The 25,443-nt window shown below is 43.0% G+C and overlaps 1 long non-coding RNA gene across 1 annotated transcript; it reads right to left on the reverse strand.

The window, feature by feature from the left end:
- Positions 1 to 10,382: 10,382 nt before the first annotated feature.
- On the reverse strand, positions 10,383 to 11,449 carry LOC134212418 (uncharacterized). The gene is made up of 3 exons (XR_009979272.1): positions 11,036 to 11,449; positions 10,907 to 10,971; positions 10,383 to 10,808 (listed from the first exon to the last, which is right to left on the reverse strand). It is a non-coding gene; the product is annotated as an uncharacterized LOC134212418 (long non-coding RNA).
- Positions 11,450 to 25,443: the final 13,994 nt, after the last annotated feature.

The following is a 25,443-nucleotide window of genomic DNA, read 5'->3' on the forward strand; positions in this document are numbered from 1 at the left end:
TCATTTTCAAAATTTTATTTTGAATCCTCTGGAGTGCCTTCTTTCTGGTATTGCAGCAACTAGCCCATATTGGCACAGCATACAACATGGCAGGTCTAAAAATTTGTTTGTAAATCAAAAGTTTGTTCTTAAGACAAAGTTTTGATTTTCTGTTTATAAGTGGATATAGGCACTTAATATATTTGTTACATTTGGCTTGAAGGCCTTCAATGTGATTTTTAAAAGTTAATTTTTGATCTAGCAGAAGTCCTAAATATTTAGCTTCGCTAGACCAATTAATTGCAACCCCATTCATAGTGACAATATGTCTGCTAGAAGGTTTCAAATAAGAAGCTCTCGGCTTATGTGGGAAAATTATAAGCTGAGTTTTGGTAGCATTCGGGGAAATTTTCCATTTTTGCAAGTAAGTGGAGAAAATATCCAAACTTTTTTGCAATCTACTACAAATGACACGAAGGCTTCGCCCTTTGGTTGAAAGGCCCGTGTCATCTGCAAACAAAGATTTTTGACACCCTGGTGGTAAATCAGGTAAGTCAGAAGTAAAAATGTTATACAATATGGGCCCCAGTATGCTGCCTTGTGGGTCACCATCCCTTACAGGTAATCTATCAGATTTAGTATTCTGATAGTTTACCTGCAGCGAGCGATCTGATAAATAATTTTGGATCAGTTTAATGATGTACAGAGGAAAATTAAAATTCATCAATTTTACAATCAAACCTTCATGCCAAACACTGTCAAATGCTTTCTCTATATCAAGAAGAGCAACTCCAGTCGAATATCCTTCAGATTTGTTGAGCCGAATTAAGTTCGTAACTCTTAATAACTGATGAGTGGTTGAATGCCCATGGCGAAAACCAAATTGCTCATCAGCAAAAATAGAATTGTCATTAATATGAACCATCATTCTATTTAAAATAATCTTTTCAAACAGTTTGCTTATTGAAGAAAGCAAACTGATTGGGCGATAACTAGAAGCCTCAGCTGGATTTTTGTCCGGCTTCAAAATTGGAACAACTTTGGCGTTTTTCCATTTATCTGGAAAGTATGCCAATTGAAAACATTTGTTAAATAAATTAACCAAAAAGGATAAAGAGCTCTCAGGAAGTTTTTGATAAGTATGTAGAAAATACCATCATCACCCGGGGCTTTCATATTTTAAATTTTCTAGTAATAGATCTCACTTCATCCAAATTGGTTCCCAACGAAGGGTCAAAAACATTCTCTTGATTGAGAATGTCTTCGAAGCTCCGTGTAACCTGATCCTCAATTGGACTAGTGAGACCTAGACTAAAATTATGGGCACTCTCGAACTGCTGAGCAAGTTTTTGAGCCTTTTCGCCATTTGTTAATAAAATTTTATTTCCATCTTTAAGCGCTGGAATTGGCTTTTGAGGTTTTTTAAGAATTTTTGTTAATTTCTAAAGGGTTTCGAACTGGGATCCAACTTCGAGACATTATTCTCAAAGTTGGTATTTCTCAGAATAGCGAAACGTTTTTTAATTTCATTTTGCAAATCTCGCCAAATAACTTTCAACGCGGGATCGCGAGTTCTTTGGTATTGCCTTCTTCTCACATTTTTAAGACGGATCAGTAGCTGAAGATCGTCGTCAATAATAATGGAGTTGAATTTAACTTCACATTTCGGAATTGCAATGCCTCTGGCTTCGACAATTAAATTTGTCAAAGATACGAGAGCATTATCAATATCACTTTTGGTATCGAGAGGAATATCAACATCAAAATTCCTATCGATACACGTTTTCTCAAATCCCAATCAGCTCTATGATAATTAAAAGTAGAGCTGATTGGATTATAAATGGCTTCTTGTGAGATTTCAAATGTCACAGGAAGGTGATCACTCTGTCAGCATGAGTTACCAATTGGCCACACAGCTGACTTGAATCCGTTAAAACTAAATCAATTGTAGAAGGATTTCGACTGGAAGAAAAACAAGTTGGTCCATTGGGATATTGAATAGTATAATATCCCGCAGAACAATCTTCAAATAAAATTTTACCATTGGAATTGCTTTGAGCATTATTCCATGAACGGTGTTTGGCATTGAAGTCACCAATTACGAAGAATTTTGATTTGTTGCGAGTCAGAATTTGAAGATCAGCTTTCAACAAATTCTTTTGCTGCCCATTGCATTGAAAAGGCAAGTAGGCTGCAATGAAGGAAAATTGTCCAAAATTTGTTTCAACAGAAACTCCCAAGGTTTCAAAAACTTTGGTTTCAAACGAAGAAAATAATTTATGTTTGATACGTCTATTAATGACAATGGCGACCCCACCACAGGCGCTGTCAAGACGATCATTTCTGTAGATAAAATAGTTTGGATCTCTTTTAATGGAGAGTCCTGGTTTTAAATACGTTTCAGTTATAATGGCAATATGCACATTATGAACTGAAAGGAAGTTGAATAATTCATCTTCCTTACCCTTTAGAGAGCGGGCATTCCAATTTAGAACTTTCACACAATTATTTGGATCCATTGAAACGGAGTCCGATAACAATTTTTAGTGTGTACTTTATACCAACCTGAACAGCTTCAGGAATTGTATTTGCTTTGAACATTGCATCAATCATGTGATGCAATTGTTCAGTTAAAAATCAAAATCGGAAGCAGTCATGCTACCTGAATCGGCAACATGACCGTTATTTTCCGTTGGGACATGGGTATAAACCTCATTTTGAGAAGAGAAATTTTGTCTACCAGCAGCGATGTTTGCATACGTAGGTACATTGGAAAAATTGGAATTTACTGAAGTGCTTGCTACCCGTTGACGAGCGGCAAAATTTGTTTGTGAATTGTGGTGGGTATGAATTGCTCGACCGGTAACCGGTTTCGAAATTTGAGCGTTTGAAAAATTTCTACCCGTCGAATCTGGGATCCGATTGGAATTTCCCGTCATCAATTTTGCACGGGAATTCAAAACTTTTTGCGTGAAGGGCATTCCCAGAAATTGGATTTATGATTGCCCCCACAGTTTGCGCACTTAAATTTATTGGAATCTTCTCTCACAGGACATGCGTCCTTGGCGTGAGAGGTTCCACCACAAATCATGCATTTAGCATCCATGTGACAATGTTTGGTTCCATGACCCCACTTTTGGCACTTACGGCACTGGGTAGGGTTTTGGAAATTTCCCCAGGCCTGCGGAAATGTTCCCATGTAACACGGACATGAGACATAATACAGGCCTTTTCCAAACTTTTCATATTATTTAGTTCACTTTTGTTAAAATGAACTAAATAAAATTCTTGAGAAATGCCCTCTGGGAAGTACCAGAATGGGATTTCTTTTTCATCTTAATTACTTGGACTGGTGAAAATCCAAGTAATTGAGAAATTTCAATTTTAATCTCATCCAGTGATTTATCATCACTGGGGAGACCTTTCAAGACGACTTTGAACAATCGCTCAGTTTTGTCGTCGTATGTGAAGAATTTATGGCGCTTCTCAGTTAAATAGTGAAGAAGACGTTTGCGATCGTCAAAGGATCCCGGCAAAACGCGGCAGTCACCCTTCCTAGCAATCTGAAATGAAACCTTGATCCCCTGAAGGTTACTCAAAATCTCATTCCGAAAGCCAGAAAACTCGGCAACAGATACCACAATTGGCGGAATCCTTTGCTTTTTCGCATGAATCGAATCACCTGGGCTAGAGGTAGATTCGATTTGCTCAATTTCATCATTAATCAAATCGAACTGATTGCTCAGTTCGATTGGAGAAGAATTATTTCCGATATTAGAGTTAGAAGGAATATCTGAATTCTCCAGCTTCCTTCTATTTTTCCGCGCTTGGGCAGGACGGTCTTGAAACCTTGTTTCTTTGAAGGAAGTGGAGAATTCAGAGACTCCTTCCTCTTGTTTTTGTTAATGCTCATGGCTGAGCGTGGAGACGTGACCTTCTAAGAGGTTTTTTCCCAGAACGGTGTCCCTGCAGGATTACCACCGCTTGTCGGAATTTTACTTCCGCAAACGGGTCCAACGTAAAACGAAGGCACGGGTCCTTGCAAAGATCGTAACGGGATCAGTGGGTACAAATAGCGCTAAGAAGCACCGTTGAAATTAAAATAGCTTCGGGTAGTATTAAAAACTTCCTTCCGCAAAGAGAGAAAGAACCGCACAGCACGAAAGCACGATGCGGTCTGATTCCATTTAGCTGTTTTTGGGTAGAATACCACAATCGCTTTGATGAGTGCAAGGATCGGTTCAGGGTTCGTTGTTTGACGTCTGATCAGCAGGCAATCCGAGATTTGTTTTCCAACTAGGTTATAAAATTGTAAATATGTAGCGCAGTCAGGTAGGTTAATAAATTAACAAATTAAATTTAATTAGTGCTCTCTGCGTGCCGGATTGTATATTAGGATAACAAATAACGTTAAAAATAACTAAAATGTAAAAACTAAAGATGAAGTGCCCAAGGGCAGTAACACTTGTACTGTAAACTTATTGAAAGTACCACATTACCAAAAAAGTACCCATCAGCAGGTGATGATTAGTCGCGATATTAGCACAACATTTATTCCGCACAGCACAAAGGCTCCGTTTCCTTGTTCGACTGTTGCAGTTGTGGACCTTGATGGGAAATGAACGATACCCCGATCATCAAAATATCAGAACACAAGGGTTTAAGAAAAGGGTTAAAAAAAAACTCATTAATTTGTATATGCGGGGCACGGCAAATGCTGAGTGAAACGTACCATTGGTACTTACCTGAAGGAATAAAATAGACCCCATCTTGCGGTCCTTAGCCTCCTACGCAGCAACTCCTATCCCTACCTCTTGGTGGCGCTGGCCGGGATACGAGAAACCTCAGGGAAGATCGAGTAACCAACCCCAGTGGGAGCTATGGTCGTATGCTGACAGGGAAGGGGGGGTTTGCTCCTCTCAGGAGGTGCAAATCTTACTGAGCGTCTGTTCATCATGTTAGGAGCGGCTCACAACAGCGTCTTTTCTCCATGTTAGGGGCAGGCAGTGTTGTAAAATGTCATTTGCATTCTTTTTCATAATTTTCCCAGAACTTTTTTCAGTAGTTAGCTATCAACTACCAAGTATGGCAAACTTATAGCGCTTAAATGTGGCTACAACTTTGTCTAACAAGACATTGCTGTAAATATGTAATCTGGGGCGTGGGAGGCAAAATGTCATTCAAATGACATTATGTCAAATGACACGTGACATTTTGGAGAGATTTCACTTTCTAGCCTCAGATGTTATATTTAGAGCAATGTACCTTTGGACAAAAATATAGCACTACTCAAGAGTTATGTGTGCATCTAAAATTTTGAAGTAAATTTGGCTTCCGAAGAAAGTTATGAACAAATTAGTCAAATGACATGCAGATGACATTTTACAAGCCTGGGGGCAGCTGATCATCGTTCGAGTGCCAGCGAGGGACTCTAAGTGAAACTGTGCACCATGGTCCACCGGAAATAAGGAGGAATGGTCCTCCGAAAATTATGGGGTTTGATGTCAAGCCCTGCAAGCCAGCCTTAAAAAAAAAAACTTACGCAATAATCAACAAGAGAGTACGTACCGGAACCACCGGCGAAAACCACTGCGACAAAGGGGACTAGCGATTGGAAACTCGGTTCGTGGAACTGCAAATCTCTCAACTTCATCGGGAGCACAGGCATACTCGCCGATATTTAGAACTAAACCATACCATCGACCAGAGCTGCGGCAACACACAGCTGGGAACGGTGGTGGCTGTTCAACGAGAGAATGTGCAGGTTGAGGATCAAAGGCCGGTTCTTCAACTTCAGCATAATCATCGTCCATAGCCCACACTCCGGAAGCACTGATTATGATAAGAACACATTATACGCGCAGCTGGAACGTGTGTACGATAGCTGCCCAAGCCACAACGTTAAAATCATCATTAGAAATTTGAACCCTCAGGTTGGCCAAGAGGAGGAGTTTAGACCAACTGTTGGAAGGTTCAGCGCTAACCGGCTGACGAACGAAAATAACCTACGACTAATAGATTTCACCACCTTCAAGAATATGGCCAGCCAGCACCTACTTCCAACACAGCCTTCCGTATCGGTACACCTGGAGATCACCACTGCAGACAAAATCACAAATCGACCACGTTCTAATTGATGGACGGCACTTCTCCGACAATATCGACGTCAGGACATATCATGGCTCTAACATCGACTCTGACCACTATCTGGTGATGGAACGGGACCAAGAGCGACTTAAGCATCCTGGTGTCACCACTGCATACGCACAGTATCTCGAGGCAGCGTTGCCGGAAGAGGGTGAGCTCGATGGGGCCCTTCCTGAGGACTGCTAGAATACACTCAAAGCAGCCATTAACGACGCAGCGGACGAAGTCGACGGAACGATTGGTTCGACGAAGAGTGCAGACAAATTTTGGATGAGAAGCGCAGGCAATCGCGCTGCAGCAAGGTACCCGGCAGAATGTGGAACGCTATAGACGGAAGCGGAGGCAACAGAACCGCCTTTTTCAGGAGAAGAAACGCCACCTGGAAGAAGCGGAGTGCGAGGAGATGGAACAATTGTGCCGTTTTCAAGAAACAAGCAAGTGCTATCAGATGCTCAACGCATCCCGCAAAGGCTGCCGAAATGTGCAGGGATAAGGATGGGAGAATCTTGACGGACGAACGTGTGGTGATCAAAAGGTGTAGGAACATTTAAATGGCGCTGAGAGTACAGGCAGTAAAAGTCAAGGCAGCGGTGGAAATCACTACGTCAGTTCAGCGGACGATGGAAGCCAATCAGACCCCACCTTGAGGAAAGTTAAGAATGCCATCCAACAGCTAAAGACCAATAAAGCAGCTGGTAAGGATGGTATCGGAGCTGAGCTCATCAAAATGGGCCCGGAAAAGCTGGCCACTTTCCTGCACAAACTGATAGTCGAAATCTGGGAAACTGAACAGCTACGGGAGGAGTTGAAGGAAGGGGTTATATGCCTCATCTATAAGAAAGGCAACAAGCTAGAGTGTGAGAACTTTCGAGCGATCGCCAACCTTAATGCCGCCTACAAAGTGATATCCCAGATCATCTTTCGTCGTCTGTCATCATAAGTAAATAGGTTCGTGGGAAGTTATCAAACCAGCTTCGTTGACGGCCGCTCAACAACGGACCAGATCTTTACTGTACGACAAATCCGTTAGAAATGCCGTTAAAAACTACACACTTAATCGCTAGAATTATTCTCGGTAAAACAATATGACGAACGCAGTCGGTAAAGCATGTTGTTACTGATATTTCGTTAGAAAATAGAACTGTCAAATTATTAACTGAATTTCGGGAAACGAGTTTACAACAGTCATCGGTAATCTGAAAATTATCCGAATCTCGGTTAAACTCATATGTCAAAAATTGGAAAACAGATGTATGCGTGCATCACACAAGATGGCTCATAACGAGGCTCATAACACAAGATGGCACATATTTGCTCGTCATTGGAATCATTATTTGAATTTCTGTAAGTATTTTAATTTGAATCCACTGGAATTATATTAAATTTCATTGAAGATATATTTTTGCTCGAAAAGTATATGGTTTTTGTTCTCAAGTTTTTGTTTTCCGTTTCATTGTTTCCAATTTCAGTTGCCGTGGATACCATTGGATGCTGCAATTTGAATGCATCAAGGTCAAAATGGCGCGGATACCGTTCCGCTCCTCCAAAAGTATCTGTCTTATCAGCTGGAATGTGAAGAGTCATATGGAAAGGAAAAGAATATAGAGTGCCTATAACTCTTTCAATTCGTGCATAGCTGTTTGTGACCAGGTTTGTTGTTATTATTTTGTATGCGGAAACTAAGCAAACCATATTTGTGAAAATCAATTTTAATAGTTCTTCGTTTCCAAGCTTCAGGCCATTTTCTACGTAGAACAAATTCTATCTGCTCCGAAATGAATTATGTACATTGCAAAAAAATAACATATGAAAACATGCGAAAAACGCTTGTAATGATAATTTGTTTAATTGATACCTTTAAAACAAAATTAAACTGAATAAATGTTTATTTGGAAAATCATAATATGTTTTGTTTTCATTCTGTATTTTGATTAATTATGAGAAAGAAAACCAAAATTGTACTGATTCTCGTTAAAACAATATACCGAGGTCCTCGGCATATTGTTACCGATCGAATCAGCAAATTTTGACAGCTGCACGGTATCGTTCGTTTTACGACCAGTCGGTAATTTGAACTTTCACCGAGATTTTTACCGAACTCTCAGCTGTTGGATTCTCGGTAGTTTATTTTGCCGGCCTCGGCGAAATAAATTAAGTGTGTAGGTCCTAAGACACCATCTGCTCATTAATTTCAAGGTGGCATACGACAGTATAGACTGCGTTGAGCTATGGAAAATTATGGACGAGAATTTTCCCTGGGAAGCTTACTAGACTGATCAAAACAACGGTGGACGGTGTGCAAAACTTTGTAGAGATGTCGGGCGAACACTCCAGGTCGCTCGAATCACGCCGGGGACTTAGACAATGTGATGGTCTTTCGTGCCTGTTGTTTAATATTGCGCTAAAAGGTGTCAAGCGGAGAGCCGGGTGTAACAGCCGGGGTACAATTTTCAACAAATCCAGTCAATTTATTTGTTTCTCGGATGATATGGATATTGTTGGCCGAACCTTTTCAAAGGTGGTAGAATTGTACATCCGTTAACAACAAAAGTTGGACTGGTGGTGAATGCATCGAAGACAAAATACATGCTTGTGGGCGGAACCGAACCCGACAGAGCCCGCCTGGGAAGCAATGTTACGAAAGACGGGGATACCTTCGAGGTGGTCGAGGAATTCGTCTACCTTGGATACTTTCTAACGGCTGATAAAAAAATATATTTTAGTTACAAGATAAAAATTGTCGCTGACCGGAACATCTTTTGCTGGCGAGGATATGGTGCTAAATGTCAAAGAAGGAAAAATACATACGATTTGACAGTTCAGTACCCAACATGCTTCGGACAGCAGAAAAAAGGGGACCGAAACGATCATCTTTATCTTGTAACTAAAATATATTCGTGAAATACGAAGGCGCATCATCTGTGGAAGTCGGGCCTAGTACGGGCTCCAGAAGAAACTGCGGTCAAAAACGATTCATCACCGCACCAAACAGAGAACAGACATGGAGGCTCGAACCATTTTTTTTGCAAAACATGTGTAAACAAACAAATCGAACCTCAACGCCACCGACGTCGATATTGCAACTCACAATCTAATTTTGACAACACAATGGCGCTGGTATGCTCTTGTATGCATAACGGCACTAGCGCACAGTGGCATTTTTTGATGATGCTAGCACTGATTCTGCTCGGTATAACGGCGACATTCCAAAATGATTTCAAAATGAACAGTAAAAAGTTATCACAACATAGCGAATGCAGCTTCAACGTCTGTTCTCTGTGGTGTCATGTACAAAACGTTGATAATACCGGTAGTCCTCTACGGACATGAAACATGGACAATGCTCGAGGAGGACTTGCAAGCACTCGGAGTATTCGAGAGACGGGTGCTTAGGACCATCTTTGGCGGTGTACAAGAAGACGGAGTGTGGCGGCGAAGGATGAATCATGAGCTCGTCAAGCTCTATGGCGAACCCAGTATCTAGGAGGTAGCTAAAGCCGAAAGGGTACGATGGGCAGGGCATGTTGCAAGAATGCCGGACAGAAACCCTACGCCCCACGCTCGGGGCGCATTGAAGGATGGATTGATGCGGCCTCGAACCGTGTATTGTGGCGTCAAATTGTTGATTCAGTGTTATCTGTTTAGATGTAAAATAAATAAATGAAATGGTGGTAAAGATGATGAATCAGATACACAAAATACATTTTAACCCAAATATTTATGAACAACGGTGATATTTTTTTCAGTAGAACAAATATTCTTTCGCGTTTTCAGAACATTGTAGTGGTCGAAGTGCCGCGGCTGTTCCTGGAGGATTTTGCAACGGATGGCTTACGCGCCACCTCCGAAGAGGACCACCCGTCGTGTTAGTTTGCCCGGCTATAGACTGGTTAATGAACCAGTCCGGAAATTGTTCAACACACCAGGAACACGCGTAACCGACCACCCACACTCAAATTGTCTAACCCACGATACCGACAACCAAACTCTTACAATCCTGACCAACGAAACCCAGCACACTCCCAAATCCTATCACGTGTCCACAGTATAAAGTTATCATCACTGGTAACAATCTTCCCACCCCATCTTGCCCTCTCGCTTCGAAAGACGAACAATTCGGATCAACATACGCGGACAGACAATACTAACGCGGAACGTGAAATACCCTCCAGACTCTCTCAATCACATCTGACTAACTAGGAACTACAATTTACAGAAACAAAAACATAGTTTATTTCGATAGGACATTTTATAACTTGCTTCAAATCATATCTCTGGGCCGGCCTACTTAGTCCCCTTCACTTCCCTAGCTTGTGCGGTCTTCTACTCTTTCTCTACTTCTATCACTTGTCTTGCATGCGACGACTTATTCTAATTGGCCATTTCGGCCACTGCGATGGACTCCGACTGGAGCTTACGACGGTTCGCCTATTTTCGCTGACTACAGCACACTCGGAACCGCGAACGGGTCCGGAAAAAAGAAGGTTTAGAAACACTTACGGTTCGGGCCGACTCAATCGGCCGGGGTTTGACTGGGGGTCGCCGGTTGGAGTGCAGTTAGACGGTTGCTACTCCCTTCCGCCTTCGTCAAGGCGGGAAACCTTGAGTCCAGAGCGTGGCAAGGGTTGGCGATGGCGACGAGCAATGGTGATGGCGTGCAGGCGATGGCTTTGTCGTCTAGGCTGATCAAAAATAAAGACAGCGAAGGTCGTTGACCGCACAGATAGGTCATTGACACAATTAGGCTACACTAATGACACTCAATTCTGGGTCTGGTTACCTTTAACACACAAGAAGTCGCACAGCTCACAAAAACTCTACCGCACAATTTACAACTAGGCTAGCCTATACGGGGAACACAGAAAAGATTAATTAGCCTGTCGAACACTTCACGTTTAAATTCACGAACCAATTACACCACGGAACAAACTAAAGGATCGCGCCCTTCTTTCACCACGGTCAGGATCAAAGTGAACGAGTCGATTGCAAATAATCCTCAGATTAACGTTCTTTGGCAATGTAACCGGAAATTGAAGCGCGACGGATTACGTTGACCCTGATTGTAAGAGATAGATTGTAAACATCTCCCTCCCATTCGAAGCGTTTTGGTCTGCTACTCATATTCCCGATTGCAAGTCGAACCCTTTCTCATTGCTCGGACTTTATGTAACGGTGTCACGAATGGTGATCCGCTTCAAAGGCGCTTATGCGTTTCAGGCGTAGCAACTAACCTCTTCACGCAACGTTCTATTTAAATTGCATGCAAGTCTGCACCAGCTACACGGTTCGTTTTATTTGGTATTCCATGTTGTGTTGTATCGAAATTTACGAATTTGAATTAGGTCTAGAATAATTATTAACATTTAACAAAGAAGTATATATTTACAGTTTTAGATATTTATATTTACAAATTTAGAAACTTAATTTACAAAGAACTTCAAAAAAAATATTGACTACCGTTACAACATGCCTTATAAAGTACAATAATTGAGATCTTATGAATATTATGAAAACATTAATTATTAGTTCAATTTCCAGACCTTTGGAATCACTGTGCCCGTACCTTCGCAAAAGGGGAGGAAGCAGGGAGTCCATATACCCTTATAATCGACGATCCGTACGAGCCTACATGTAGCAGCAACATAAGCAGGCACGAAAATCACCGACCGCTCGGCTAATCACAACATCAACATCACAATCAACCGAACGGGACCTACATGTGCAGAATGTGGGGAAAATTATGCCCTGGCGCTGGCTTTTCCAAGATGAACTCGTTCCGCTAGAAAGGGATATCGCACCAGGTTCGACGACCGCTTCTGATGCTTATTTTTAATTTTAGAGTATTTATTCAAAATTGAACCAGAGGTAGATTGTAGCGTTGAAAAGTAATAACACGAGGAACAGTAAGAATACACCAATGAACCTAACCTAACAAAAACATTAACCGGGAGTTAATACCAGAAATCAGAATAAATTTGCTTCACAATATCCCATGTTAATTTACAATGATATTTTTTGTTTAGCCAGCTTCAATAATTAGAAATGTTACTAGTTTCGGTAATTCATACATGAGTTTTTCTTGTATAATGGCCGATGGTCGCGCTAGACTCGCTAGACTTCATTGTCGAAGAACCCAAATTACGCTGGAAGAAAAAATAGGGAAGAGATTGCTTAAACATTATTGTATGTAATAGACTTTCAGTATACCTAGATTTGAAGAATAGCGTTCAAGTTGCTTGGACCCCAGACCCAACATCAGTTTTAGCCACACTCATAGAAAAGAGTGCACCGCCACCGGCCGTCATGCGGTGCAAAACAAGCAGCGAAGCGTAAATGCAGTTATCAGTGGGTATGCCACACTTCCCCTAAGACCTGCAAATTGTACAGATGTTGGCTGGCTGCTCACAGGAAGGATGCATTTCTCGAACCTGCATCACTTTTCTCCGTGGCAAATCTCCTCCTACCCGGTGTTGTTATGGGCAGGTAGGTTAGATGCAAAAATTACCATAAAAAATCATATGCCATGGTTCGGTACGATACGTTATGGGCCTCCTCCGCCAATTTCGCGCGGCAGGCAGGTTGTTAGACAGCCACATTTTATCAGTGCAAATCATTGGAAAGGTATGAGCAGTGCAACTTATTATTGCACTCCAATTAATTAGCCTGTTGCGGCAACCGGAGAAAAGCTCCGGGGAACCCAGTGAACGGCATTTTCATGTTTGAAAAATCCTAAAGCGAAACGGATGCAGTTGACCTGCGTAAAGATCAGTGCACAGTGTTAGTAATTCAGGCTAACCAGGGTGCTGGACTAACTAGGATTACTCTTGCAATACATGTGCAGTGGATATGTTAACGGTTTATAAATTTTTAACAATATCTTAAGGCAAAGGTTACAAAGGTAACTGAGTTGTAATTTTGATGGTCTTAGCAATCAACACCATACTTTATCATATTCGCGTTTAATAATTGAAATAGAAATACTTTATGATAAAATCCTGTGCCATTCCAGCGGCATAATATATCTTTTTCAATATCTACGATATTCCAAACAGTCCTTGAATTCAGATCCTAATATTCAAACAAGAAGATCTTTGATGTCCCCACTATGTTTATGAGTTGGAATAGCTCCACGGGACTTCGTTACACCATTACAGACACTCTACAGAGTTCATTCGATATCTACGCCACTCCAAACTGTCCTTGAGTACAGATCTTAATATTAAAACCAAGAGAACCACTAGGTGTCCCTGTTGGAGCCACACTAGAGTTAAGCACAGAAATAACTTCTTGTACCATATTCCCCTTTGTATCGAATTACTATTAGTTCTATTGGTCTCGTTTTGCCATAGTGCAGTAATCAATCTGTCTCCCTTGTCACTAGCCGTCTGCTAGCAAGAAGAAAACGATCTCGATTTCTATTATGTACATACCCTTTATACTGAATTCCCATATATTGCTATATGCAAACCAGAAACAAACTAGTGAACAATAAATTATCGGACAGTGAACATCGCTGTATTTCTCTCGTCATATAAACTTTGCCTCGTTTCGTAGTAAGCTAACTTAAATCCGTGTCTAATAAATCAGTGCAGTGGAAGAACGAACCCTATCACTAGAACGGTCTCCCAAATTCCGCCGCGATAACATTTTGGTCCTGGTCGACCGGATCAACCGTTTAGTGAATAAAAAACGGTGATTGTTCGGACAATTCTATTCGCGGTTTGGTGTATGTCGAAAAGTGAACATTCGTCATAGGGTTAAGTGACGCAACTAGTGATTTACGGACTGGGACTACAAGTGCATAAAGTGACAAACTACCCGTACACTGCCGTGACGTTGAACAGTGATAAGTGATCAAACGCATGGACTGAGGGTGCAATTGCAACAATATTCTGCTTAGAGCAAACAGTGCGCGAAAGATCGTTTGATATTTCGATCTCGTTAGTGATCAAAGCTGCTGCTGTTCCTGTGGATCGTAGGTACATGTACAATAGCGCCGTCCTCATCGTGAGAGCTAGGCACGCTGGTTTGGCTTGGCTTGGGTTGCTTTGTGCTGCCTAAAGGTACAATAGGACGACGGTCAAAAAAGGTCAGCAGAAAACAATTGTGAGTAGATGCTTTCTGGTACCTCGATGGTACAATTGAATTGAATTGCTCCCGTTGGAAGATTATTCATAGCATCAAAAAGGCTTCGCTTGCTTTCATCCTGATCGAGTTTTGCTCTGTAGCAAGTTGGTACTTAGGTGAGGAGTTGAGTCGAGCTAATATTGATAAATTTTTGGCTGCGTGGGTGGAAAATGTCGCCTAGTTTGAGGACACTTTCCCGCCAAGAGCGGTTTCATTTGGACACCATGACCAACATAAAGCGTTTCGTAGAGAATTTTAATGTCGAGCGCGATGTAGGACAGCTTGAGGGATGGAAGCAACGAGCGGAAGTATTATATGCCGATTTTCAGGCAAATCGTTTACAGATCGAATTGTTCGGCGAAGATACCGATAAGAAAGATACGGATGAAGAGGATGCAAAGATTGCAGAAGAAGCTAATCGTCTAATTCGTCAGGGGTTCGAAAATGATTTTGTACGGGTTCATAGTTTTCTCACTAGTGAATATCGTAAATCTACCACACCACAATCGATAGTTCCTGCTACTACCAGTGATGCAGGAAACCTATTCAATCACCCTTATTCTCGTATAAAGCTCCCTGAAGTAAAACTTCCCACGTTTTCTGGGTGCGTATCGGAGTGGATAACGTTTCGTGACACGTTTAAGTCCCTAATTGACTCCAATCCCCAACTTTCGCCTATCGATAAATTGTCGTATCTCGTTGCTTCCCTTTCCAAAGATGCTAGGAAGGTGGTCGAATCCGTCGAGCACACTGCTGCAAATTATCCAGTCGCCTGGAACCTACTAGAGAAGCGATTCGACAACAAAAAGTTAGTCGTCAGAACGTTAATTGATGCTCTATTTTCGATTGAGCCCCTCAAAAGGGAGTGTTATGAGTCGCTTATGCATCTTGTCGATGATTTTGAACGGAACCTGTGTATGATCGACAAGATGGGCATTCCCACGAAAGACTGGAGTGTGTTGCTGGCGCACATGGTATGTAGTAAACTCGATTCGTCCACGCTGAAGCAGTGGGAAACGTACCACAAATCGACAGAGGTTCCCAAATACGAAGACGTCATCAAGTTTCTTCGTACCCATCTAACGGTGCTCCAATCGCTGACTCCGTCGAAACCACGCTTGTTAGATACACCCAAACCGGAGTCGTACCGGTCACAGAAGTCGAAAATAAATACAGTCCACACAGTTACTACTACTAGCTCATCGCCAAGTTCTTGCCCGTTCTGCTCTACGTCTCCTCATTCTCCATTCAAGTGTGAAGCATTCCAGAAACTTTCGGTCGTCCAACGTTTCGAGCAGGTGAAAAAGAAAGGTTTGTGTATCAACTGCTTCTCCTCCTCCCACCTAGTAAGAAATTGCACATCCGGTGCTTGCAGAGTATGCGGCCAGAAACATCACACAATGCTACATCAGTCGCAAGACCGTTCGTCCACTCTATTAAAGCCAATCAATTCTACTGTTGTTTCGCAACCTTCGGCATCGAATTCGTCAATGCAACCAACACAGCCTCGTCAATCATCGACAGCAGAATCCCAATCGCCATCAGCCAATGCCACAAGCCTCATTTCCACCACCCTCGTCGGAAGTTTTCGAACTGTTCCAGCTACTGTACTGCTACAAACCGCCATCGTCAAGATCTTCGATTCACACGGACACACGCATTGTGCCCGAGCATTACTCGATCCCGCTTCACAGCTAAGCTTGGTTACGGAAAATCTTGTCCAGAAACTCCAGTTACGCCGCTATTCTGATCGCCAAGAGATCGGTGGCGTAGGTAACTCCCTCGTAGTTTCGTACCATGCTGTTCCTATTCGTATGGGTTCGCGTTGCTCGGATTTCGTCACTGATGTACAATGTCACATCCTAAAGAAAATTACACGTGAGTTGCCAGCCAGGTGCATCGACACGTCAGCGTGGAACATCCCATCGAATATCGCTTTAGCTGACCCTCAGTTCCACAAGCCTGGACCCATCGATCTCCTCATCGGTATGGAAATGTACTATGACCTGCTTCTCGAAGGATTCTTGAAACTCGGACCAGAAAAACCTGTCCTGCAAAACACCGTGCTTGGATGGGTAGCCTCCGATAGGGCAGGTTCCAACCGATCAGCTGAGCACACTCCGAAACTTGCTCATGTAACCAGTGCTGAATCTCTCGACGCCCAGCTTGCTCGCTTTTGGGAAATTGAATCTTGCTGGAACAAAGGTACCTTTTCGTTGGAGGAAACCGCATGCGAAGAACATTTCTCCAGTAACGTCTCTCGTGATGAATCAGGTCGCTTCGTAGTCACTCTTCCCAAACGTTCGTCGATGCTAAACCTATTGGGAAGTTCAAAGGAGATTGCTACTCGAAGATTTCTCGCTCTCGAACGTCGCCTGCAAGCCAACCCCAAACTGATGGAAGCATACTCGGCTTTTATCGAAGAATATCATAAATTGAACCATATGCGAGAAGTTGTCGATGAAGAAATTTCTGCTAGTGGTATTTCATACTATCTCCCGCATCACGGCGTGGAGAAAGCAGACAGTACAACCACGAAGCTTCGAGTAGTCTTTGACGCTTCGTGTTCTACTGATAGTGGGATCTCGCTGAACCAAGTACTAATGGTAGGTCCAGTCATTCAAGATGACCTGTTAGCAATCATTCTGCGGTTTCGGATGCATCGCTTCGTTATTATTGCTGACATCGAGAAAATGTTTCGGCAAATTCGAGTCCACTCTGCTGATTATCCACTACAGCGGATTCTCTGGCGTAGCTCGCCGGACCAGCCTCTTCGTACCTTTGAGCTGACAACAGTCACGTACGGCACCGCTTCTGCCCCATATTTGGCAACCAAGTGCCTCCAGCAGTTGTCCAAGGATGGGTCGGAAGAATATCCCCTCGCTGCGTTCACCTTAGCAAAGGATTTTTACATGGACGACATGTTGACCGGTGTCGACGATGTGGACGAAGGTTTAGAACTCTGCCAGCAGCTTCTACAATTGATGCAGTCGGCCGGCATGAGCTTGCGTAAATGGACATCGAATTCTCCAGCAATTACCGCCCACATACCAGCAGAGCTACGCGATGAACGAACTACATTTTCGCTGGACTCGTCTTCCGCTCCAATCAAAACATTGGGGCTCCAATGGCAACCGGTGGACGACGTGTTTCGATACTCTGTTCCCAAATGGTCCAATGAAGGGCCAATTTCTCGACGAATCGATCTATCGGATACGGCTCGTCTCTACGATCCTCTCGGTCTCATCGGCCCAGTTGTGGTGCTCGCTAAACTTTTCGTTCAGGCTCTCTGGCGAGCTATGAGGAATTGGGACGACCCGTTAGACGAAGCCGGACAACATCACTGGTTGGAGTTCCGTAACAGTTTAGATGGGCTATCGGCGATTAGCATTCCTAGATGGGCGATGCCTGCTTCAGTTCTCGTGTCCACTGAAGTGCATGGTTTCTGCGATGCCTCGGAAAAGGCGTATGGAGCCTGCATCTATATACGCACAGTTTCGACAGACGGAATGATCGCCGTTCGATTGCTGGCTGCCAAATCCAAGGTGGCCCCTATCGGCGATTCCAAAAGGCAGAAGCGCATCTGTTTACCACGTCTTGAGCTCTCATCAGCCCTTCTCCTAAGCCATTTGTACAACAAGGTTCAAACAAGTACAGCGTTGAAAGTCAAGGCCATTTTTTGGACAGATTCAATGATCACCCTCCACTGGCTTCGTTCGACTCCATCGCGGTGGAAAACTTTCATCGCAAATCGAGTCTCCGAGGTGCAACATCTCACCGCCGACGGTGTTTTGGCGCATGTCCCAGGAGTTGAAAATCCTGCAGATATCATTTCTCGCGGCATGTATCCAGATCAGCTTCAAGAGAGCACATCGTGGTGGAATGGCCCACCATGGCTTAGTCAACCATCGCGCTTTTGGCCACCTCTAACTCCACAAACCTCATTCGACTTGCCGCACGAACTACTTGAAGAGAGAACAGTATCACTGCCGGTACAGGTGCACCAACCAAGCGAAATCTTCACGATTCGATCGTCATTTCCGGCACTCGTTCGTATCGTTGCTCTACTTCGTCGCTTCAGTCACAACAGCAAGCCAAGTAACCGCACAGATCGACGGTCAGGTTTTCTTCAAACGTTGGAGCTCATGGAAGCTTCCAACAACCTTGTTCGACTAGCACAAAACGAAGTTTTCGCTAAAGACATCGCTGCAGTAGCTACACACGGTCAAGTTGAAACGAACTCGAAACTACGGAACCTCGCCCCGATTCTCGTTGATGGGATTCTACGACTTCAAGGCCGCCTGAGACATGCGGCTATCTCCAACGACAGGAAACACCCAATTATTCTGCCAGCTCGACACCCTCTAACGATTTCTATTGTTTCGTACTACCATCTGAAGAACCTGCACGCTGGACCTCAACTTCTTGCGGCATGCGTCCGGGAAAAATTTTGGCCTCTTCGTCTTCGGGATTTGGCACGAAGTGTTGTGCACTCCTGCGTAAGCTGCTTTCGCTGCCGTCCTCGTAATCTAGATCAGCTGATGGGGGACTTGCCTCTTGAAAGAGTAACACCGTCATTGCCGTTCCTCAACACAGGAGTAGATCTCTGTGGACCTTTTCAGTACCGCAAGGCTAAAAAGGCACCTCCAATAAAATGTTTCGTAGCCATTTTCATCTGCCTTGTCACCAAGGCAGTACATATGGAGCTGGTCTATGACCTCTCCACTTCGGCGTTCAAGGCAACGTTGCATCGGTTCATCGCTCGAAGAGGAAAGCCAAGTCTCATAGAGTGTGATAACGCAACAAACTTCCGAGGAGCCGCAAAGGAATTAAAGGAATTGGGCAAACAGTTTCGTTCGCAACAGCACCAGGATGGAATAGTCCATCAATGTGCGGACGAAGGCATAAACTTCAAGTTCATACCGCCCCGCAGTCCAAACTTCGGTGGTCTGTGGGAGGCGGCAGTTAAGTCCTTTAAGAATCACTTCCGTCGAACCGTCGGGAACTCGGTCCTCTCTCAGGACGAATTCGTCACTCTTCTAGCACGCATCGAAGCCTGCTTAAACTCGCGGCCGCTGACGCCACTCTCTTCCGACCCGAACGACCTAGAAGTTCTCACTCCGGGACACTTCCTCGTTCACCGTCCGCTCACTTGCTTCCCCGAACCAGACCTCTCGGATGTCCCACGAAATCGATTGGATCGCTACCAGCAGAATCAAGAACTTCTCCGGCGAATCTGGAAACGGTGGGCAGCAGATTACCTGTCTGGCCTCCATCCACGAACCAAGTGGACACGCATTCGGGACAACGTTAACATTGGAACGATGGTGCTTCTAAAGGAAGATGGTCTTCCGCCGCTTAAGTGGAAGTACGGAAGGATCTCGAACATAGTTCGCGGAGACGATGGCAACATCCGGGTCGTAGACGTCCGAACAGCAGGCGGAGAATATCGGCGCACAATCACCAAGATTTGCGTACTCCCAGTAAGCCAACCATTATCCGAGCAGACCTAGCCACAACCCGGTTGAGTTCTTCCATCGCAGTACTCTAAGTACTGCGCAACATTCTGGAGGCCCTAGTGCCTCCGAACCCTGTAAGTATTAATGTATAATGAATTTTCAAAAAAATAATGGAATGTTTGTACTCCGGCATGTGCGGCGCTTCGACGGCTGCTACGATGGGTTACCATTGAGTATGCCCAACCTGATGACTTCGAGGTGAACCTCTACATAACCTGATCGACGTTCGAGTGGGCCGCAACGAAAACTTCGACGACGTAATTTCCTGCAGTGAAGGATGTCATCGCCATGACGGACTGTCCTGAGCGACCCGGTTAACCAGCGGTTTCGTGAAGCAGTGAATCAGCGAGTGCCAACGGTTACTTCTCGATCGACAATCTCAGCATTATCGGTAGTGTGCAATATTGCGGTTGAAAGGATCGATCTTTCAACAGGGGCCGGCATATGTTGGAGCCACACTAGAGTTAAGCACAGAAATAACTTCTTGTACCATATTCCCCTTTGTATCGAATTACTATTAGTTCTATTGGTCTCGTTTTGCCATAGTGCAGTAATCAATCTGTCTCCCTTGTCACTAGCCGTCTGCTAGCAAGAAGAAAACGATCTCGATTTCTATTATGTACATACCCTTTATACTGAATTCCCATATATTGCTATATGCAAACCAGAAACAAACTAGTGAACAATAAATTATCGGACAGTGAACATCGCTGTATTTCTCTCGTCATATAAACTTTGCCTCGTTTCGTAGTAAGCTAACTTAAATCCGTGTCTAATAAATCAGTGCAGTGGAAGAACGAACCCTATCACTAGAACGGTCTCCCAAATTCCGCCGCGATAACAGTCCCAATCTGCCAAATTCACGATTCAGCCATCTTGGATTTTAGTATGGGAGAGCCAGCCGGTTTGTTTGCATTTTGCACTGAAAATGCATTTTTCACCCCCGCCTGCTTCTCTTCCACAAACTTGTCAAATTGGAGCACCTAGTACTGTATTTATCTTGATTATAACGATCAACATGCAGATCTTCGATGTCTCAACAATTTTTATGAGTTGAAATAGCTCCACTGAGCTTCGTTACATCATTATAGACACATCACAGAATTCGTTGAACATCTATAACACTCCAAACTGTCCTTGAGCTCAGATCATTATAATCATATCGATCAACAACAAGATCTTCGATGGCTCCATTAGTTTTATGAGTTGGAATAGCTCCATTATAGACACATTATCCAGCTTTCCACGTTCGCCATAATGGCGGCTGCTATAAATAAATCTGACAGTAACTGCTTCCGACGCTGAATTCTTCCCGACGCTGAGATGTTTCTGAATGGTCATATCTTAGCAACCGTTTTCACATTGTTTGTTTATTGTTACGTGAGCAGATAAATACCTACAACATGGAAAAACTGGAGGAAATGCAGTTCTCGTCACAAGCTGGCAATATTTTTGTAGTTATTGATATGATTTATTACATATTCACGATTTTTATGTTTTAGGTGGATGTAGGATATTCGGAATTCGAACGTAATTTTTATACGGTATAATAACTAGCAACAATTATATGCTTCTTAGGACTTCGGAGGATATCCGATTTATAAGACTACAAGTTTGTAGACCTAGAGATGCTCGGCTCTTGGAAAGAACTCAATAAATCCTCAGCTGATGGTCCAGCTTGGTAGATTGGCGTATGTTGGTCCGAAAGCAGTTTTATTCGGCAACAGCGGAGGATAAACCCGCTGACAGGGACGATGTTAAAGCTTTTGTTCATCGGAAGATTTGCTCGATGATGGCGAAGACCTTTTCCGACTTGATTATGGCGGAGGGTTGGCTCTGTGAGCTGAGGTTTGATCCGAATATGAACGAACAAAAGCCACATTATTCTATTTTTCTCGTTACGTGTATCTAGTGACTAAAACATTCAAGATCTCCAATCAATCATGGAATCAACCTAGTACATTTGAAATAAATCATGGTTCTTCTGGTGGAACATAACAATTACTAGTACTACAATTCCTTCAACATCAAACACTTCACCCGGGCCCTATACTGCCCATGATCGCATATTTGTAACATTTGCATTTTAATTAATTTTGTAAATCGTTTGTCAATCCTTCCCACAAACTCAATCATTTTCAGCTTACCACAGATAAGCAAGATAGTAAAGCCTATTTTCCTGTTGTGGGATTAGATGCAGTAAATTAAGATTCCTTAACGATTCACAGGCTTTTAACAAAATGAACAAAAATGCGAGTGTTACAAATATGCGATCATGGGCAGTATAGTAGACAATAACAAGCATCGTCGACACATACTGGATATTCGAAAGTTTTGAACATACTGCAGTAAGCAAAACTTCCACCCAATCAATCCTCCCCTACCGGCCCAAGCCAGCGTCCACCGAACCAACCTCAGCCCGCAGAACCTTCACTTCATACGGATTCTAGCCATTCCCAAGATCACGAACATCTTTACTACCTCATGGGCCACTGAAACGACGTCAACTTCTCGTCCGGCTTTACCACTCGTGGGGACCTCATGTTAGCGGATTCAGAGTTCTCCTTTTTCCGTCGGCCAGTTCAATTTCGGGCCTGTGATCTAACGCCGAGGGCGTCGCCAGAGTTTGATGCACCAAAAGGTCTTTCGTTCTGACCCTAGAAGCCCGCCGTGGTTAGACCAGCATCTAGTGATTCAGGCCAGCTCCCTTCCGGAAATAAGCAGTTTCAAGGCCGTAAACTTAAAGTCCCATTAATAGCATTTCCTCAGAGGTACCAAGAGTTATGATTACGATAATTGAATTTCCTTCATTTCTGCCTCACGTACCAATTAAACAATGTGAAAATAGTTGCTAAGATACGCCCACCGTCCGAAACAGCTCAGCGTCGAGGACAATTCAGCGTCGGAAGCAGTTACTGTCAGATTTATTTATAGCAGCCGCCATTATGGCGAACGTGGAAAGCTGGATAGAATTCGTTGAATTTGTACGACAATCCAAACTGTCTATGAGTTTCTGGGAATACTGTGATTTTTTATAATAGTGTAATGATGTTCCATGATGCTTGTGCAACTAACAAACAAGCTTCAGAACCTATGAATCACTCTGTTGGTCCTGTAGACCTTCAATATCTGAACTCAAGAATGATTTGGCGTAGCATAGCAAAGTTACGGTGTACTTCGTAGATTGGACACTAGTAATACTCATGTTTTTCTTTTGAAATCCTAATTCAGATTGCTATCAGAAATCTAGGTGGGTGTGATCCTTGATTTTAATCTAGGATAAAAAACACAAAAGCATGAGGATTGCTACTCCTGGCCACGCCCATCTTCACCGTAACTTGGGAGGGGATAGAAGTGTTGATGTAGCACTTACTTAATGGGAGGCCCCCGACTCAGCGACACTCTCATAAATATCACGGAGTTGGATATTGGGGAAGGTATTTGTTGGGTCAGGATTTGCCTGTAGCTGACAATGTGACCATGGTAGATTTTATAACCGTAACACACCACGCAAAGGTGTCGGACTGAACTCAAGAATGATTTGGAGTACCGCATAAACACTGGAAATGTTATGATTTGTATATACTGATATAATGATGTCCCATGGGGTTGCTCCAACTAACACAGAAGCTCAGGACCCTATGAATCACTCACTGTTTACTATTCGGGTTGTAGATCTTCAATATCTAAACTCAAGAATGATTTGGACCCGTAGCTATGCTGGGAATGTTTCTAAACGGATTGGACTAGCCAGCAACACGTCGAAGACGAAATACATTATAGGAAGAGGCTCAAGGGAGGTCAATGTAAGCCACCCACCACGAGTTTCTATCGGTGGTAACGAAATCAAGGTGGTTGGAGAATTCGTGTACTTGGGCTCACTGGTGATCGCTGATAACGACACCAGCAGAGAAATTCGGAGACGCATCATGGCAGGAAATCGTACGTACGGACCAACGCGCACTGGGAGTTTTCGAAAGGAAAGTGCTGCGTACCATCTATGGTGGGGCGCAGATGGCGGACGGTACGTGGAGGAGGCGAATGAATCACGAGTTGCATGAGCTGCTGGGAGAACCATCCATCGTTCACACCGCGAAAATCGAACGACTGCGGTGGGCCGGGCACGTAGCCAGAATGTCAGATGGTAACCCGGTGAAAATGGTTCTCGACAACGATCCGACGGGCACTAGAAGGCGAGGTGCGCAGCGGGCAAGGTGGACCAATCAGGTGGAAGATGACTTGCTTACGTAGACTGCGTTGTTGGCGACGTGTAGCCATGGACCGAGCCGAATGGAGAAGACTCTTATATACCGCACAGGCCACTTGGGCTTTAGTCTGAAAAAATAAATAATAATAGAACATTCCTTTCGAAATAAACTATTTATAAAATATGCAAAAATATTCATTGACAACCGGTGGGGACCTGACAGCAATCCGTCACATATTGTCCGGGACAAGACGGCTGGTAAACAATCACATTTCGATACTATGGGCTGCAACAGAAAGCACGTGCTTGAGAAAAACGAATAAATTTGGATGAGTGTGATTAATCCCCAATTGCCTTGGGTGGTTGGACCGTATTTATCACATTACCACTAAGATAACTTAACGAGGTGGTAAAATGTTCAATAATGTTTGAAAGAAATAGAATGGAAATAGAATAATATATGAAGTGGCTACAGTCCCCCCTAGGCATCGGGGTGAAACTTGTGACTCGTATGGGATATGGGAATTCTCAAGGTCGTTAAAGCGGAGTTATTAGTTCATACTTCCTGACCACTTTTCGTGACGGTCTTAAATTTGATTCTGCAGAATGACCCTCCCCCTTTATTTTTTCGTAAGACGTATTCTACGTCAAAAAATTTCCATTGGAAATTTAGAAGAATTTCCTTTGTAGATTCATTAATGTTGCCCAGGATTTTGAAATTTTTTTTAGAGATTCTGTAAAAAAAGTGAGCTGGAATTTTTTTCTAATTTATACTCTTCGGAATTTTTTTTTTCTCTTACCCCCACACCAAAGAGCTCTATGAGAGCCCCCTGGTAGTGGACACTTGCTATAAGAAACAATCGCGGGAAAAAAAACAAGCAATTCAAGAAAAATACTATGTGAGATCCCAGTGAAACTTTGTGTTTCTTTGAAGGGACTCACTAAAATAAATTTTATTATGAAAATATGGTGATAACGTCTGTGGCTGAAAACATGAACACAATTATAAACTAAAATTACAAACTAAAAACTAACATTACTTCTAACAAGCAGGGAAAAACTAACAAGTGTTAGAAAAACCTGCAAATAAAATAAAATAAAATGGTTGACATATTTAAATTAAGTATTCACTCACATTCCTATGTAAATGCTTCTTCAATTTGCTTTTGAAAATAATGTTATTTGAAATTGATTTTAAGTCATTTGGGAGATTATTGAATTTGGACGGACCATAATTTTTTATGCGTACTAATCCTATGTTCGTGCATGCATTGCTTCTAAGTAACTCGTTTGCCCGTCTAGTATGTGGGTAGTTTGTCCTAGTATCAAAAACAATGTTGTGGTGGAATTTATGGTTGTGCAAAGTATTATGTATATATAGAATTGTTTGACATTCACGTAATCCTAATATGGGAAAAACTTTGTGGCTCAAATCAGCGTATAACGAAAGTGTAGAGAACAAAG

This window comes from Armigeres subalbatus, chromosome 2, assembly GCF_024139115.2.
Source record: "Armigeres subalbatus isolate Guangzhou_Male chromosome 2, GZ_Asu_2, whole genome shotgun sequence".
NCBI lineage: Eukaryota > Metazoa > Arthropoda > Insecta > Diptera > Culicidae > Armigeres > Armigeres subalbatus.